The sequence below is a fragment of the Pinus tabuliformis genome, chromosome X (assembly GCF_031772625.1).
Source record: "Pinus tabuliformis cultivar Carrire ecotype Pingquan chromosome X, CPIR1, whole genome shotgun sequence".
In the NCBI taxonomy this organism is placed as follows: domain Eukaryota; kingdom Viridiplantae; phylum Streptophyta; class Pinopsida; order Pinales; family Pinaceae; genus Pinus; species Pinus tabuliformis.
In genome coordinates, this window is record NC_142308.1 from 278,896,649 (window position 1) to 278,917,103 (window position 20,455).

A 20,455-nucleotide genomic window follows, 5' to 3' on the forward strand; every position below is an offset into this window, starting at 1 on the left:
ATGCTTGTTGTCTACGAGATATGGGCACTAACTATTAGATTTGGTGGGGATGATCTAACAGTGGAGGAGTGTCGGGCAAATTGCATTAATCGGGAGGAAAGCGGGTTGTTGGATCGATGGGGAAAAATCAACGGCAAAGATGTGGAGAAGGTATGAGATGTCTTCGGGAAATGTGTTATAGGCGCGTTGGGAATATGGGTAAGTTTTTATGGGTGTATTTGGCTTTCATTCTTGGGGCTAAGGATAAAAAGCGTTTTGTCGGGGTATGAAGGTGAATTTAGGAAATGGGATGGGTAGAGTGTGAGAGGGGTAAGAGAAGGAGGGGAATAATGGCCCATGTGGGACCTCTTTAATAACAAAGAAGCAGACCGAACCTTTCCTTTAACCTTCAAAAATTCAGCATTGTACCTCAGGACTAACAGTAACCATTCTGACCAGACCTAGAAATAGTAAAGGAAACCCTAGCTGGATGCCAAGCACCAATACAAGCTACCTTACAAAAACCCCTATGATTTTTTCGGGGTAGTCTTGTAACACCCCACCTAGTTACCACACCTTCAAACCCTTATCGTTTGTGACACCAATAACATCAATCATTTCATCTTTTTGGAAAAGAGAATCAATAGGAACTTGTTTCTCAAAGAAGTTATAGGCGTTCTCTACTCTTTCAGCAATTGTCCCCCCATTAAGTTGTATTTCCATTAGGTGTGCCTTCTTCTGTTTCAATCCTTTCATCTTCTTAATCTAGGTGTGAGCAAGAACCCTAATGATGATTCCATAATTCTTCATTTTCTCAAGCTCTACTTGGATCTCCTTCTTACCCTCCTCAAAATCATACTTCTTGGCATATTTAGTGAAAGCCTTCTTCTCAGCCCTTAGCCACCAATATTTGTATCATCCCTATCTCATCTGGTCTAGAAATAATCCCTTTTGTTTTCAGGGAGTGATTTTGGGGTATGGCTGCACCATTTTCTTTGGCAATATAAAATAGCCATCATATTTTAGGAAAACAACCCAAACTCTCAAACTGCTAAATCCAAAAAGGCGCCATTCATTTGGTAAAAACATGGAGTTGATTGTATAGTTTATTGTGTGATAATATATCTTATCGTAATGCACCCCCGATCCAGGAATTCATTTATTGCACCAAAAAAATGATTTCTTTGATTTGAGCTAGCAAAGCTCAGGGATGCAACATAATTCCATTCTTATTAGACAATCATTTTTAATCTTTTCCATGTAACTGGACAAGATATTTACTTTACTTAAAAACAAATAGCATACATTGTAGAACAAGGTATTATAGATAACATGGTCAAACACTCAAATCAGTAACACATCATAAAAGAGACAATTTTTTTTTGCACTAAATAACCAATGCATACATCCATATAAAACATTTCATTTTTTTTAGATCATAACAACTTCAAGAATGTAAAAATACTGAAAATTTTGCAAATATAATTTTCAAGATATCATATTATTTTACAAATTCTGATAACACATCATTTATAGTACCCCTGAGAGGAAAAATTATCTACATTTTCAAGGGATCAAATTCTCTTACAACTTCAAATTACACATAATTTATAGTGCTCCTAAGAGGAAAAATTAATCTCGCTATAGTTAGAAGCTTTCAGAAACTTAAGTAGAAAAACAAACTATCTACTACAATAATAAAATTAAATAATAACAACATTATTAACCATTGGTCTTAACTGCCTCCGACAATAATTTCTTAGGTAGAGGCTTAGACATGTCTTGAGCTTGCAGACCTACAGTACAAAGAATCTCAATGGTCAACAAATTAGCCTCCTTGAATGGCACATTGGAAAATGGAAAACAGTGTTTGGCACACAAAGATTGCACAAATGGAGAAATTTTCCTCAGATTGTGCCTAGGAAACCTTGGGAACAGATGATGTTCAATCTAATGCTGCAAACCTCCATGAAACCAGTTCATAGAAGGAGAACATAATATGTCAACTATCCCACTTGTCTGAGACTAAAACCATGTATTACTATAAGGCTTTCCATTATACACACTGCTAGAGAAATGATTTAAAGAGAACTGAACATGTTGGATCCTAGTCAAAGAAAAGCTAGACAACACAAACGATGTCCTCTCAGCCCAAGTAGGCAAGCAGGAAACCAAAAGTGGAAACCAAATCCAGAACACAAAAATAGACACGAGCTCCATACCCTTGTTTTGAACTTTCTTTTTAGACCAAAGCAAAGCAATCAACTACCCAAACAAATTGACCCTCAGAATCGCCATGACAAGATAAAAGATCCAATGTTGGTAACTCACGAAAAACCTAGTCAAACCATCAAAATTCATTTTCCTCTCATAGAAATAAGAATTTAAAGAACCAAAATACCGAAAAGACAGTACAAGCAAGGGCACATACTAAAGATCTCTATAAAAATCCAAACTATTGCATGAAATATGATGGGCGTTATGACTTCTCTTCTACCACGCAATACTAATCCTAGACATGCAGTTTCTAGCAAGTAATTGAATAATCCTATATGTTTTCATATGACCTACAAGCCCACAGTGAGCCAAATTGTGCCCAATCCATCCACTTTGAATCCACACTGCCCCCAACAAAACGCCACATCCAACATGAATCCAAAACCCTTCATAAAACACCACACCAACTACACACAAAACCAACATTTCCATCATCCATAAACCTATGAAGAAATAAACTAATAGAGGCCCCTTAAACAACCCAGACTTCTTCAAATCCCCAAAAATCTTAAGATAATCCTTGGAAATCTTAGAAACTTCATAATCTTCATGAAGGCCAATAATGAATTCATCCAAATACTTTTAGGCAGAGCCCAGATGATAGGTAATGAATGCATCCATCACATCACGACCTGCAAGATTTAACAGAGGCAAATCCCATGCAAGATGATTGTCCATCCATTTAGTGACATCGTAAACCTTCTGACTTATTAGAATTGACAGATCGTCTAGCTTATCATGTGTTTTCAACTCTGCAGTGCTGATTTTCCTCCATGAGAGACGCTTCTTTGGGCTCAAAAGGTCATCCATGGCCTGAATTTTTTGGTCCTGACTCAGAACTGAATGATTTTAGATTTATTTCTCAAAGAAAATCATTCTCCTACCCATTTCCATCAAAACGGTCCAACTCCCTTTAATAGACACCATTTACCAGGCCAATATATGGAGATAATTGCACAATTTTACTATCCAAGTTCTTCATATAATGCACCCTCAATCTAACAAATCATTTATCATACAAACATTCAGAGAATTGTTTTTTTCATTTTATGCTAGAAAAGCCCAGGTGTCAAAATGAGCTCCATGCTTGATTAGGCCCCCACATTCTCACCATGGCCCTGTGAGGTCCACACTAGCCGCTAACGAATTGTAAAGGGGTATGATATGGACTTTTGTGTGTTCTAGCTAAAACAAGGTCTATAAAATAATTCAAGATGTAGAGGTTGAACTGAAACCTTTGTAGGCATTTCAAAGATAATTTTAGGAAATCAAAGCAATGACAATAGTTGGAACATGTAAATGATTCCAGTTCACATTTTGTACATCGAAAACTTGATCTCCATCATGGAAAGATACCTAAGAGCTTCAAACAACCCAAATCTAAATTATATCTAGAAATTGAGCTCCATAGCATTAGGAAAACTCAAATGCAACCCTACAAAATGGTCCAAGAAGACAATAACATGTAAAATCCAGCCATCAGCAGAATTTACAACAAGGTTTCATGGAGCATACCTTGTAAAACTACCTCTGCACCTCCTCACTAACAACACCCATGATCACCATTGGTTGGGTCTTGATTACCATCATAGACTCGCACGTTTCCTTCTTGTGAAGCTTGGATCCGAGGTTGACAATGTGGGTCATGCCAGCCTTGAAGCCCAAAAAGGTTGTCAGCTTGTAGGGCTCCGATGGATCGTCCCTTGGGAATGACTTCACTTTTCCTCTATGTCTATGTGCCCTCTTGTAAGGGATAAATCCCAGACAGACATGTCTGGGATGCTTGAACTTCCTGTGACTCATATCTTCAGCTTCAACTTCCCCTATTTCTTCCTCCTATCTTCCACCAAAGTCTCTAACATGGAGTCGATCCCCAACATTAACCACCATAAAAAATCATTTGTTTACTGTTTTTCCATCTTTATCGGTTAGACAAAAATAAACTAATATTAAAGTAGTAAGCCAATCAACTCTAATATTTTTCACTATATGTTGTTAATTCCTGCCATACATAATTTTTCAAATAATTGTTGAATTTGAAATATTTTAGTAAAAGTGTGGTATATTCAACCACCAAATTTGAATTTCATCTAGAGTGCCAAGTCTATTAGGAAAATAACTAGCATTTACACCAAAAGGGTGGAAAGACACTCCGATAAAATTGTAGATGAATGTAGAGTGACACAAAGATAATGCTAAAGGAAACAAGGATGTGTATGTGGAGGGCAAGAAGAATCAAGATGTGAGGAGTGCGCTTACATTTGATTTTTTATTTAAAATGAAGCAAGAGGTGGATGTAGCCTTATTGCAAACCAAGATCTTTTAATACACATACAATCCGTAATGAGGATAACTAATAGTTTCATGCAAAAACAACATTCCTAATAATTAAGATTGCATAACTCAAATGAATTTCACGATCCATAAAACTTGAAACTCATTATGCAATTAAATGTTCATGTTTTTTCACTCATGTACATAGGCCATAATTGGCCATCATAGCGAATTCCATAAACATATTAGTGTAGAAGGTATAAATTAATAATGGATTTCATAACTTTTTTTAAAATGGAGGACACAACTTAAGTAGTTTCACCAAGGGAAATAAAATAAATTTGGTGTTCTCTATCTACCTAGCTTAAAACAATAGTTGCTCTTACAAAATAATGTACAAATGAGGATGAGTCAACCTAAAAGGATAACTCAACTAGTTGTCACCAGTGATGATGCTACCTTTGCTCATATAATGCAAATAGGTACATGATTAAAATTGCCCTAGGTTAGGCATGATTGTCGATATTGATGGGCTTACTAGGGGTGCCATTCATGAATCCGGGGAAGCATATTTCATTTGGTCAAAGAGGTTTTCCATGGAAGAAATGAGAGGAATAATTAGAGATTAGGAAGGTGACATACCAATCCCAATCATCTTACACCATATTTCTATTGTCATTTAACTATTTCATCATTATTTGTAACACAAAATGTATGTGTCCATATCATTAATGTGTTGTAGTGTACAAGGTTACATGAATTGAATTTTCTCACATTTGTGGTGTTGTTTTTATGTCACTACCCACAATCATTGGATTTGGACCACAATGTTAGTTTTGTTCATAACCATCCCAAGGTGAGGTAATCATTTTATCATTAACACAAATATCATTCTACAACCTATATTATAAGTCAATCCCTTGCTCCAACTGAGACATCAATCCAAATATTAATCCATCTTTTATTTATTTTACCAATGTCAATCAACATGGTGGTTGATGTTTCATATTTATATAAATTGAATAGGATCTCTTCAAAATATACAACCAAGAACATGAAATTAGTTGATCAAGATCAATGTCATGTTACTTGGACTATAAATTTTATATGGAAGGTTGAGTGACATCAATCACTAACATTAAAAAAAAAAGAAAAAAAAAATGTGTTTTGATGTTTTAATGTTCCAATACATTAACAATTGGAATGTAATACATATTTTAATAACTTAAATATTGTAGTTTTTAATATTGGTTACATATATACCTATCCACACAAATTTATAAAGTCTTTGGACTAATGAGAAGTTTCTATAGTTTGGGATGTTCATGTAGTACATTTCAACACAATATATTCTACTAACCACTTATATAAAATGGCTATCAATATAATTAGTAAATTGAAATGTACATATTTTAGTTTTCAATGAAAGAAAATCAATGTTAAATTATATTTAGATTTACATGAAAACACTTCCTGCATTATTTTGATAAGTTCAAAATTATAAATAAATTAAATTGTTCAACACAAGGAAATCTCAATATCGTAATGGTGTGAGAATCTTTTATTTAATCAATTATTCGAATTTTACCTTCGAATTAATATATTAAAACATTTATTTTAATATAAACGTACAAAACAGCTTTTATTAATTAATTATGACATAATTCCAAGAAAAATGCTTTTGTTATTTAGTTAAAATAATATTGAGAATGTGATTATTTTTTCAAGTTACTTAATATATTTTGTTTTTCAATTTTTTTAATAAAAAATTAAAATTATATATATATATATATATATATATATATAATTTTTAGAAAATATTAAATTTGATTTCAAATTAAAATGGTGAAATAAAAAATAGAAATTTGCAGTTTTCCATACAAATAAATCCCTTGCCAAAGGGATAAAAAATTCATTTTGTCAAAGAAATATATTTAAATTAATATGGCTTGAAAAGTGATTAACAACATGCATATCATATTCCATGAAAATGGAAAAAAAGTTTAATACGAATGCTCTTCCTTTTTATTGCTTTGTTTCTTCCTTCTCTCACATGCGTAGATTTTCCTTCTTCCACATGTATAAAAAAATTTATGGAAATCTTCAAACAATAATGGGTTGTATAGTTATTAAAAAATTGTTGATAGTCACTGTATTTAGAACAATGGGACTTGACAAAAAATAATGAACATGTTTCCAGATCAGGGACTCAAATACATAGTTCCCTGAAGAAATTTTCATGGCTCTGAGTGCCACACTAAATGATTTCTCCTCCCCTTTCTTAGAAAACTCAATCGTTTTAGGCTCAAATAACACCAAAACTCTCGGAGGAGACCTCATCTTTACCTTATAAGTTGCAGGTCCCTCTGCCACATTTTTCTCCTTTATTTTCACAATCACAGGCCCTTACAGTTGTGAGACCATAATTGAAGGATAATTGAGGTCATGCATTTTAGGTTGGCGTGCCAGACAAGAGAGCACCTTGCCTATTATGACCTTGATCTCTGTCGAGTTATAATTCAAGTTGCACAAGAATCTGTAGTAGTTTTGGACTGATAGATCATATAGCAGGTCAAGATTTGCAACCACGTTCGGATTGACATGAGCTGCACCATAGTTGAAAGGACATGCTCTTTGTAGGGATGCATTCCTAATTGGATTATTAGGGTCGTCCATTCATTCAACTGTGATTTACAAAAGCAAACGAAAGAGAAAAGAAATCAAGAGAAGCATAATTTATCATATAATATATATCTCTCTATAATTTTATATTATTAAGTATTGGGGGTTTTCACAGTGCATTATATTAGATATCAATTTTTTGGATTCAACTACGTTAAGTAAGTCAATCATATATGACCGTTTCTATGAGAGGTAGTCGTAACTAACTAATTTCTCATGATTTTTGAATAGTCCACTTAGCACTCATTACATCGGGTGATGCTCATAGGGGTGAAGATGATCTGAATTTAAACAGGAACACAACAAATTACAGAGATAACCGTAAACATAGAGATGCAGTAGAAATAATACTTCATTTCACTAATGTAAAATAATGAAATATGCTTAGAAACAAAAATGTAAATAAACTAGCTAGGGTGATGGTAGCTTATCTCTGACAAGAGATGTGGCGGCTACATGCCTCTGAACTGCCTTACAATGAGGCTCAAGGGCCTTTTCATTATTGAACAATAAGAGAAAATCATAAACAACCAAAATCCTAACCTGAGCAGATGTAACACCAAGAGTTTATGGGCTCTGTTGGGGTGAGTTGGACAGCCAAATTCCCGAGGCCATGACTTGGTCATATTATCTCTGTTTGACACACATGATAACCTGTTGGAAGGATCTCTCTGAGGACTATTACAGAAAATATGATTTTAGGTAGAAAATCATTAGCGGTAGATTTCCAAAAAAACATCATTTAGGGCCTTAAAATGTCTGCGGAAGTTCAAGACCAGAAAAACTGCTAAAAATAGTAAACTGTGCTACAATTAAGGAAACTGAAAAACTGAAAGAAGCAATGGTGGGGGTCTAAGTGGAATTGGTGGGTGGCCACCATTATCCACCTGGATCATTCCTCACCCCTTAGGAGGCAATGGTCTCCATTGCATTGAGTTCCTCCATGAGATGAGGAAACTTCTGCTAAACTTGGTCCCTGCTGAGCCACTTGCCCTAGTGAAGGAGTTGGCCTGCTTTGACAACTCGATACAATTGGATATTTCTCTGGCGAGTGTGCTTGATCTGTGCGTCCATGATCTGATTAGTTGCATCTTGTTCCATGCAATTTGGATCTAACTCTATTGGTGTGAGCTATTCTACAATGTCGGATGTGTCTAGTAATTGTGGAAAGTATGGCCGAAGGCAGCCCACATTGAACACTGGGTGTAGGCCAAGGAATGGGGTAATGATGAGCTCGAATGCATTGTCTCCCATAGCCTTGGTAATGGTCTAAGGACCATATCGAAGTGGTCTAAGTTTCCGATAGGTTCCAGTAAGGCGTTCCTTTTGCAAATGCAACCAGACTTTGTCACCCACCTGAAACTTGTGTGGCACTCGATGTTGATCAGTCGCTACTTGTACTTGGCATTTGATTTCTCTAGAATGTCATGGAATTTCTGGTGAATATGTTGGATGTGCTCAATGAAGTTGTTTGCCTTATCTGTTTTGGACTGGACATGAGCTAAATCTATGTGAGTAGTTGCAGATGGCATGGCCACACCAATGGGACATAGTGGCTGAATCCCAAGCCACCCTGAAAAGGGTTGTGGCCAGTTGAGCTGTGGAGGGCCCAGTTGTAGCCATGTTGAACATAGGGGAGGCTCTCGTCCCATGTATGTGGATGCTTCGAGTTGTACATGCGTAGAATGTGTACGGCAATCTTATTGACAACCTTTGTCTGGCCATCAGTTTGAGGATGGAAGGCTATGGACTTAGTGAGTTTGGTGTCCAACATCGACCAGAGACTGGACCAAAACGTACTGAGGAACCTGTTGTCCTGATCTGAGATGATATACTGTGGGATCCCAAAGTGTACTCACACTTGTTCAAAGAAGAGTTTAGTAGTGGCTTCTACTGTGATATTCTTCTTGCAGGCCGTCATAGTGGCTATCTTCGAGAACCTGTCAATGACCATAAAATCACAGTCATTTCCATGCTTAGTTGAAGGAAGGCCTGACATGTAATCCATGGAGATGGATTCCCAGGGTCGACTAGGGGTAGGAAGTGGGGTATAGAGGCCTTGCTTCTTGATGGTTGGTTTCGCAATGGCATAGGTAGTGCATGATATGATGTACTTCCCGACATCCTGTCAAAGATTCGGCCAATAGAAATACTTCTGTAGCACAGCCACCATTTTCTCGACCCCAAAATACCTAGCAGCCTGACTGTAGTGTGATTCCCAAATCATCTTGGCACGCTCACTTGAAGGAACACAAAGGTGACCCAGGTGGCATAACAAGGAATCCTGGAGGTCAAAATCTGGAGCATGCTTACCCTCCAGGAGTGTCTGGTATGTTTGGTCGAAGTCTGGGTCTCTTTTGTAGAGAAGTGGCCAATCAGAAGTCTCATGCCCACAAGAGTTGAGCACGGTGGTTAACTCCATGATCGGTGGTTGAATGAGGCAATCTACAACATTACTGGTTCTGCCCTTCTTATACTTGATATTCAAATGGAACTGTTGTAGGTATGTGGACCACTTTTGATGGCAATCAATCTACAATTTCCTTTGGGTTTGTATGAACTGCAAGGGTCAGTGGTCTGTGTGGATGACTGTTTCCTTCCCCAAAATTTTATGCTTCCATTATTGTTAGGGATACAAAATGGAATGCATCTCTTTATCATAGGTGGGATACTTTCGGACTATGTTTGAAAGTGTCTCATTGTGATATGCCACTGGATGCTTGTGTTGAGTAAGGACTGCCCCAATAGCATAGTCAGAGGCATTTGTCTCAACCTCAAATGGATGTTACAAGTCTAGTAATGTGAGCACTAGTGCCGAGTAGAGGTGATCTTTCAACTCTTTGAATGCCTTCTGTTGAGATTCAAACCAAAAGAAGTTTTCTTTCACTCCTCCCTTGGTGACTTGACTCAAGGGAAAGTGATATGAGAAAATCCCAACACGAACCTATAGCAGAAGTTGGCAAGACCTAGAAAGCTACGAAGCTCTGTCAGAGTGGTTGGAGATGGAAAATCCCAAATGACTTGGATCTTGGCTAGATCCACATGCACCCTTTGTTCATCAATAATGTATCCCAGATATTAAACCTGGGTCATGCCAAAACTACATTTCTCCAAATTTGGCACATAACTTGTGTTGCTGTAGCATTTGGAGAACCTGTCGGATGCGGTGGAGGTGCTCTTCCCAACTCTGGCTGAAGATGAGGATGTCATCCAAGTATACCACTACAAATGAGTTGGTGAATGGCCACAAGATGTCATCCATTAGCCTCATGAAGGTTGCAGGAGCATTCATCAATCCGAAAGGCATAACCAACCATTCGAAAAGGCCCTCCTTAGCTTTGAAGGTAGTCTTCCACACATCAGAGGGTTTGATTGGTACCTAGTTATATCCTGACTTCAAATCAATCTTACTGAAATATTTGGTCCCCTACAGTTGGTCCAGGAGGTCATCAATCTGTGGGATCAAGTACCTATTAAGGACAGTGATCTTGCTCAGTTCCTGATAGTCAATACAGAGTCTCCAAGTCCCATCCTTCTTCTGTACCAACACGATCATCCTCCCATAGGGCGATGAACTCAGACAAATGTGACCTTTCTGTAGCAGCTCCTAAGTCTGCCTCTTGATTTCATCGTTCTCCAGAATGGAGCACCAATAGATTGGTCCATTGGGTAGCGGTGCACCTGGGGTCATATCAATGGAGTGCTTGACCTGACAGTGGAGAGGAACCCCTGCGGGGGAGGTGAAGATGTCCTGGTACTCCTCCATGACCTTGTCCATCTGTAGTTGTCACATGGAGGGGCCCTATCTAGAGGTCATGGCCACCGTCTTCTTCTTTCCTAGAGGGCGTATCATCAGAAAAACAAATTTCCATGTTTTGGAAATGAGCTTACTGCATTGTTTTGCAGTAACCAAAGAGATGGCAATAGGCGGTGCTACCTCCAGTATCCTATACAACTTATTTCCCAAAGAAAAAATAACAGCATGGGGCCTTGATTCATACACAGCATGTCGCTTCCACAAGTTAGACAATATCTCATCCGTGAAGGGCTTGATGTTGTATGGAAGGTGACAATGCTGGATCACGTGAAGATCCTATCCTTGGTGAAGCCACCCGATGGTGTACAATTGTGGATGTACTATGGTTGGTAAGCCCAGCCGCTTCATGCCTCTACCGAAATGAGGTTCTTTTGGCTCCCATTGTTGATAATGAACTATAGCGGGGAGCCCTTTACCCACATCTGGGAGTGAAAGAGACGCTCCTCCTCCTCTAGATCTTCGGGTTCCTCCTTTTAGATCTTCGTGGTGGCAACAGTGGCATTGGGATCTACATCGATAATCTGCTTCCCTTTGTCATTCCCCTTGTCGGGTTCTAACTCAGAGTCAAAACATGCATCTGATTCTGAAACCTTTAGCTCGACCACCAGTGACTTCTTGGCTGGACACTCACTTGTGTTGTGAGTGGAGCTCTTATGGAACTCACACCACTTTCTTGTGTCCTTTTTCACCTTCGTGGCGTTGTTCTTTGCTTGTAGCTTTGGGGGGTTGTCTTGGGTTGCCCCACCTTTGCTTTGTCCTTTGTTCTGTGGTTTGCGGGCACCTTTCCCTTGCTTTAGATTCTCAGATCCAAAGTCTTGCTTCTTTTGTTTAAACTTTTGCTCAACCTTAATGGCATATCGGTATGTCATGCCGAGCGAGGAGATGTTCAAGAATTCTATTTCTTTTTGGATGTACTTGTGCAGGTCGCCATGGTATTTGAGTACCAAATGATGCTCTGAATCCTTGACACCCAACTTTGTGTAAAGGGTATGGAAAATATTTGTAAACTCTAGCACATCTTGGTCCCTTCCCTGTCACAGCCTAGTCCACTTTATGTATTGATCCTCATAGCTTTCAATAGGGTAGTATTGCTCCTTGATGGCATCCCAGAATGAATTCCAAGTGGTGTGGCTGAAAATAGTGAGCCTGTAATTTCATCCTTTTGCTCGCAGTAAGTTTCCCACCAGTCCTTGACGTGGGGGGCTTCTTTGAGAAGATCGAAAATAATATTTTACTGACTGGAAAAATCATGAACAGAAAAATAACCCTCTAGCAAATTTAACCATTTATCGATGGCATCTGTGTCTATCTAACCCTCGAATATGGGGATTTCAAAATTAATTTGTACCTTAAATGTATGGCGTTTCTAGAGTAGCTGTTGGAAGTCGATGTGTTGCCCCTGGGTAGCCGTTGAAGGATCTGGGCAAAGTTGTCCATCATCGCGTTCCTTTGTCACTCAAGAGCTTCTTCAGGCAAGATTTTGATAGGATCTCCTACCCCCTCATGTTTCTTTTCATCTACCATTGGAAGCCATCGGGATTTGCAAGGCTTGTCTTGTAAAGGTTCGACCAATTCAAGCCCTAACTCCTTATATCCCAACCTCGTTGGGGACATAAGAAGAAAAACATAAGAAAATCAGATTGCCCTAATACCACTGATCTAGATTTAAATAGGAACGCAACAAATTATAGAGATAACCATAAACATAGAGATGTAGTGGAAATAATACTTCATTTCATTAATGTAAAATACTGAAATATGCTTACAAACATAAATGGAAATAAACTAGCTAGGGCGATGGTAGCTTATCTCTGAGAAGAGATGTGGCATCTACATGCCTCTAAACTACCTTACAATGAGGCTCAAGGGTGTTTTTATTATTGAAAAATAAGATCAAACCCTAAACAACCAAAACCCTAACCCGAGGAGATGTAACACCAAGAGTTTATAGGCCCCGTTGAGGTGATTTAGATAGCCAACTTCCTGGGGTTGTGACTTGGTCATATTATCTCCGTTTGATGTGCATGATAACCCATTGAAAGGATCTCTCCAGGGAATATGAAAGAAAAGACAATTTTAGGCAAAAAATTATTAGCGATAGATTTCCAAAAAGACGTCGCTTAGAGCCTCAAAACATCTCTCAAAGTTTAGGACCCGAAAAACTACTAAAAATAGTAAACTGTGTTACAATTAAGGAAACTGAAAAACTTAAAGAAGCAATGGTGGGGGTCCAAGTGGAATTGGCAGATGGACACCAATATCCACCTGGATCAAAAGAAGTAGGATTGAAACTAGCGAAATGAATCACATAGCATCAATCATCACTTCTGGGACTTGCACCTAGTAACCAGGACTTCCTAGGAGGTCCACCCATCCTAGATCACCTCTGGCTCAAGCGCACTTAACTGTGGATTTTTCCCCACAATAAATCCCACTTAGCTTGCTACCCCATTTTCAAAAACTTAGCAACTATTGTGCCTCATTAATCATTCAAGTAGAGTTCCCTTCACTCTTTTTGAATGAAGTATTAGGGGTTTTCGCAGTGCATTATGTTATATGCCTTCCTAAGCCATCTTAGCTATTTTGTCATGGTGAGAACATTGTTTATGTCCAATAAGTGTAGTTAAGGTGAAAATATGGATTGATTCTTTTTTAATGTGCATGTATGTATGTAAGAATAAATGGATAAACATGTACACCTATAGTCATAATGGCCACCTTAATAGTTGCAGGGATCCAATGAGATATGCTCCCTTTAATAAAGCTGCAATAGTGGCAACATGTGGGCATGACATAGATGTGCTAGAAAGTACATTGAAAGGTAAATTCCAATGATCAAATGAAAGGCCAGTCGTTGATGTTTCCATTGAATATGTTAATAGGATGTTCAAACCTGGAGTTGTAATATTAGGCTACATTCAAGAAAGAATTCAGAAATTCATTTGTGAAAAAGTGTAGTGTCATATAATGGGTTATCATCAGGTAAACACAATAATTTGGGGAGTTTAATATCACCTTGAGGATGTCTGGAGTAAGACTATTTGGTCCCTCAGAGGAAAAGGTTGCTATCACTAGAGTTGGCTTTGCATGCAATTTAGTTCTTGTAGGAGAAATGTAAGCAATAGGAGACCTGAATGAGATTTTTTTATGGAAAATTAGGATGTTCCATGTAAGGACCTTAGTCAACTACAATAATTTTCAGTGTAGGGCTAATATAAGTAAAATTGTTGTCCTGAAAACCTACATTGTAGAATTGATGTAGTCAAATACATTTTCCCCATCAATTGCATTCAACTCGATAGCTAGAAGAACATGAGAATCTACAATAACATCATTGGAATTTACGGGGTCATTGCAGAGATTCATGCCTAATGCTCTTGTCATGCAAACTACTTCAACCTTCTCAATTCTTGCATTGATACAATGAAGGCAAGAAACAATCTTTCATTTAACTTTGTGGGGATCTAGAGATCCCAAGAAGCAATGTTTTCTGCAACATTATTACATAAAATCTATTAAAATTCATTAGAGATGTATTTTTTAGTTCCTTGGACTAAAAATAATCCAAATTTATTCTTTGGAAAGAATATATCATATTCATAAGTTTGACTTTTTGTTATTATGAAAATCATTGAAATCGGTATTATGTAGAATACCTGACAATTTTATTTTGATTTGGAGTTGTAACATCAATTGGTGATACCAGAGGGCACATGTTTTTCTTTGGTAACCGATACTCAGATATGATTTGTCCCTAACATCAAACAAAAATATACAAAGACATAAAATGAGATTTCTAGAATAATGCAAGGGATCAGATTTGACTTCAATGCCCTTTAGAGGCCTTCTAATGGTTCAACAAAAAGACCCTTAAACTTGAAAAGCTAAATACATTTATTTTTCAATTTGATAGGAGGACAGAAGGAAAAGTTCAATAAGAACAATTTCCCCTGAAATTTTCATTAAATAAAATTACCATCATAGCACTTGAACTACTCCGATATCAATTCATGTGTTCCAGACATTAAAAAATGGATAGTGGTTTTAAAATAACTTGCAATGTGAAAAAAATGAATTTAAGGGTAATAAGCATATCAACCTATTTTAGTTTCTACATGTTTTAGGGGTAAATTTCATCATCAAAGGTTATGGGAAACATTTTTGTATATAGATTCCATATGATGAGTTAAATGTTCTTTCAAATTTACCTTAAAAAGAAAATGAAAATAAGGTGTACTCACTATATATGTTTTGTTGTTTCCAAGAAGAGTGCTAGAAGGAAATTGTCAATTAATGTTGCTTTCTCCCATAGTTATGATCCATGGAGTCACATTTGTAACTTTCCTCAGAGTTGGACCATCATTTCTAGTGTAATAGACAACTACCTTTCCTCTGTGGAATCCATGGAATGCTCCACTTGCAATTACATCTTGAACATAATTAGATAAAGGAGGGCCAAATATGGTGGAAAGAGAGAACACATCAACTCCATCATGTACCCCTACATCAAATGTTGCAAGAGTATCTGCATCGTAGGATGATCCATTTGGAGTGGAAGGCCAACAAATTTTGTAAGCTACAACTGCAGCATGAGGAGCTCCTCCTTTTTCAATCCCTTCTGCATATCCAATTAAATTTTCATTTTTCACAATTCCCACCTATTGTAAACAAAGTATGAGTACCATGTGCATATTTATCCCATGGAGAAACAAATTCACCAGTTCTAGAGATATTCAAAGGCCCATTTGTAGCCTCATATCCTTTGATGAAGTATCTTTCTCTAATCAGTTTCCCATTGCAAAAAAAACATGGAATATTGAAACTTTGACCCTATGAAGCAACGTTCAAGATAACTAGTTTCTAGTCAAATTCCTATATAATGTGAAACCTTTATTCTATGAATATAGGTAATAAAGGTCGTTGTTTTATAGGTAGGTATATCCTACAATGGATTTGGATTCTAACAGCTAACAACAAGCTAACAAGAAAAGAGAGACAGAGGATTGATTTTCTCCCTAGAAAGACAACAAAACGATAAGAAATATTGACCACATTAGTCTGTAAGAATATAGGAAGACAAAACAAGAATACAATAGAGTATGTTCAAGAAGCATGTTGTATTGTTTTTGTCTTCAGTAGAATACAAAAATAAGTATAACAAATACAAAAACAAGATTCGCTACTCAGAAATCAAATGTAGTTAAAGTAAAGCCACACCCACCCTCTCCTCCTCATTTAAAATCAAATCAAATAAAATCCCAGTAAATCAAATTCACCACTTAGTTAAAGTAAGGAAAATCACACCTTGGCTACTTTGGAATGTGTGTGCTCACTTTGATTAGCCTTATGAAAAATAAAAGAAAATGATTTAATTCTTATTCAATGAATAAGAACGTTGAGAGATGAAAAAACACAATATGAAATTTTCTTCAGAGCCCTTTGTTTGCTAACCTATCACAACCTTGATTGTATTGTAAGAGAAAGGTATTAAATAATAGTAAACAAAGCCTCAATAAGAAGCATGGATGCATATGACAGCACTAGGAATTTCCCTTATGCATCTGACCCTCCAGTGCTTGTGCCTTTGCAAGACCTCATGGGAAACAATTATCTTGCATCTAGATGTAACAGATAAGGTTTACTCCTTTGCAATGACCTTCCATTAGATATGTAATTTCTCACTCACCTGTCAATTTGTTCTGAGCACTATGGAAACAAATTGGATGATATTGTAAGGCATGAATCAATGATCGATCCATATTGTGTTAGAACTACAGAGCAATTCCCTTCTCAATAACTCCAAAATATGTGATCCCATTAAACAATCTGGCTAATGGGGAGCTTTCTATGTGTTATTAGTTATCCACAAAATAACAAAAGGGAATATAGAGTGAAGGAGGTATTTACTATGCAATTTACTATGAAATTTATGAATCAGATGGATTTTAGTTGTAATCCGTTACACTATAACCACCAATTTATCGCGCATAGGTGGGAAAGGAGAGAAAATACGTCAGATTCCCAATAGGGAGTAGGAGAAGCATCTGTCATAGTTACATAGGTATTATTGTGGATTGGTGGGAATTGACAAAATATTTTCTCTTCTCCTTATTTATTTTCCGCTCTGATTGCTGATATTCCTCCAAGATGCTTTGCTTAAATTTCATGGATATGAAACTCCTATCTGGAATAACAGGGATCCCCAAAGTTAGATTCAGAAGACTTAAGGCGGTCATTATGGGAGTTGCACCCACACCTAGAGGTAGAAATAAAAAAGACAAAGGAGTAATGGGAACAAGGTATATGCCTAGGGCAGGAGGAGCAAATATGGGCTAGTCTTGTGCATAGAATTGGAGTTTCCCATGCAATTTTAGTGGATAGATTCATCTTTCAGAGAGGGCCAAGAGGTCTAGTAAGTTACCAGACACATAATCGATTAGTTCGGCCCCTTTAGTGTAATGGCCCTGGGTGTAGTTGTTACCAGGTCTAGACCAACGTTGTTACCAGGTCCAGACCAACCTCTTTCTCGATAAAATCTAACACAGAATCGATGAGTTCAACCCCTTCAGTGTAATGGCCCTTGGCATAGTTTTTACTATGTCTAAACTGGATGAAAACAAATTTGTCAGTCCTAAACATATGACTATAAGGGCCTGATATCACACTGTCCATGGTTTTGTGCTTAAGGTCCATGACAACAGGCCCCGCAACAAATTCAACCAACCCACCCTGCAAGAATGCCACCATCGTGACCTAGCACATTTCACCAAACAAACAGTGTGAGTTCTCTGCACCTTCTCATGGAAACTTTCCATTCTTCAACTTCCTTCGCCATATGTCACACTTGTTTAGACTAGAGGATGGTGAAATGGGACGGATCCTAGAGGGGACATTATGTTTTCCATAAAGTTGTGTCGCATCCATCATTTCATGTAGGCAATGGGGAAATATTACAAATGAAAATTTCTAATTTGCTGAAAGGATGAACAGATGGAAAATTTTAATTAGTTGGGAGGGTGAAAATAAAACTTTCCCATTGGCTAGGGTGAATGGTGCTTTCCCACCCCAAGCCAGCAAATAAAATTTCTATCGGTGTAATTATGCCATTCTCAATTCATGCTCAGAGATAATCGCTAAAACTGTGACATATTAAAACCCATAAAGCCCTTCAGGGTCTAAAGAAACATCTTGGCTGGGTCTGCGGCCCATATTAATGCTACGAGGGCTTCTTTACAGATCGTCATGAACTCACTCCAGGAAATGACCAAGAATTCCATGAGGCCCTCGATGTCCATATTCGAGCATAGAGATTTCAGCTTTAACAATTTATTTATTTTGTATCAAGCAAGGGTTTTAAGGTGCACACTTACCAGCAAAATTATTCTTTCAAACCCTACCCTCCGACTATACATGTGCCTTTTGAATACTTTTTGCCTCCTTTACCATTCCCTGTTTCCTCTCTCTGGCATTTCCTCTCTCCCACACAGTTCCAGACGAGTGAGTTATACAAATCGCTAGATTCACAACTTAGTGAAATATTTATTTATACTCCTCTCACTTGCAAATGAATTTTATATGAGTGGTTTAGCACATCCCGAGGCCAGGTGGATTATAATAAATGATTTTCTTAACATTTCACACACTAAATTTTATTTTACCTAACACTTTTCGCAACAAACTTTATTTTACAAACTTTCCTTAAATTAGATATTAAAATTGATTTTCAAAACAAATAAAATGGCTGTATTTTTTTAATATTAAAATTTAGTTTTAATTTTCTGCATGGTGTAGATCGGCCGATGATAGGTTGTTAAGGCATTTCCTATTATGTTATTAGTCTAAAATTCGATTAGCTCAGTGTGTCACATGTGAGGAAATGTGGGTATACCTGGAGGTGAATTTGGTAGTGGATATAATCGATCCATGTCATGTAAGTACAAGCTCACTATAGTTGTCGATTCTGCCATATAAAAATAATCATAATAATAATCATAATCTTATTTTTAAAATTTTATTAAATTAAATATTTATCAAAATTAGATATTATTAAAATCACATGATTTTGTTGGAGGTAATTCATGTGATGGCAATAAGGGAAATTGATTTTGTTGTAAGAATGTTCTAAATTGTGTCACCACTCAAAAACTCGCATAGAAAAAAAAAAAGTCTTAAACCCACCCAAAATGCCTAAAAGGAAACTCTCAGGAAAGACACCCAACATCACCTTGGTGACCTTCTCTCACTCTTTAGACCATTTTGGAGGATATCCTTGTCAAGGGTGGAATCATTAAGATCGAGCTAAGATAGGCCATTGAGTAATGAAGGGAAGTTCCTAACGAAGGCTATTGATTTAACACTACTCACTCTCAAAGTAAAAGGCTAGGGCTAAGTGTGCGAATAGTCAAACAAACCATGAATTATGAAGAAATTTTGAATTATTTTATTTAGACAACTATTCTTATTCATGTAACGAAATTATACTTGAAAAATGAAAGATAAAACTTGCTCGATTAACTATATAACATGAGATGCTAGTGAGGCATATATACAATGGCACACTAAAAATAGAAAATGAATCATAAATTGTGTCCATACGAGTAAGGCATTAGATCATTCATCCATCATGGAGAATGAGAGTTCTTTATCATCATCAATAAAACATTCCACAATTAGGAGATCACACACAGATAGTGATAACTATGTTTGGGAGGACAAAGATTTATGTGTTTGTGATGATAAATAAAGGAAATATTCAAACTTATCATTGTTACTAAGGACAAAGAAGACAACAAATTTGAACATGGACCACTTACACATTTGTAACATTCAAATGTCGTCCATTAATTATCATCAATTTATCACCATTTATAGTTGGGTAGTTTGTAACCGTAGAATTGTGACCCAAACAATGTATTTGTAACATTCAAAAGTGTGTAATTACAACTAATGAACCATGAGAAATACCATTAGCATGTGAGCACATTAACCAGTATGTATTTAGAACACATTTCCATTAAGACTAGTGATCAATGTAAGTTTTAAAGCACCCCTAAACAATAAGAAATTCCATATGTCAACATCAAATATTTAGGAATTGTGTGCAGAGTGCACCAATAGTGACATTATTGAGCTTCGATCACTATATTGTTATGTGTGTTAGGATGTGTCATTTCAAATTAGAAAGCTATCACACATCTACAAAATGGCAAGCAAGTAAACTGCCAAGACAATCTTAAAAATAGTGAATTCTTAGCCTTATGAACCAAGTCATTTCACATTCCCATGCATTGATTTGCGTAAGGGTGTGGTTAAAATGTCAAATGTGTTCAAAAAATGTAAGAAATAAATGTATCAAGAATAAAATTTGACCATGATGCAAATTTGTAAACCCTTTTCAAAATTATAATTAAAGAGCTTAAATATCAA

The 20,455-nt window shown here is 36.9% G+C and overlaps 2 pseudogenes; both read right to left on the reverse strand.

The window, feature by feature from the left end:
• Nucleotides 1–415: 415 nt before the first annotated feature.
• Nucleotides 416–891, reverse strand: LOC149139486 (large ribosomal subunit protein uL3 pseudogene; annotated as a pseudogene).
• An 810-nt stretch (nt 892–1,701) lies between these two features.
• LOC149139487 (acyl-lipid (9-3)-desaturase pseudogene) lies at nt 1,702–3,066 on the reverse strand (annotated as a pseudogene).
• Between the last annotated feature and the right edge of the window lie 17,389 nt (nt 3,067–20,455).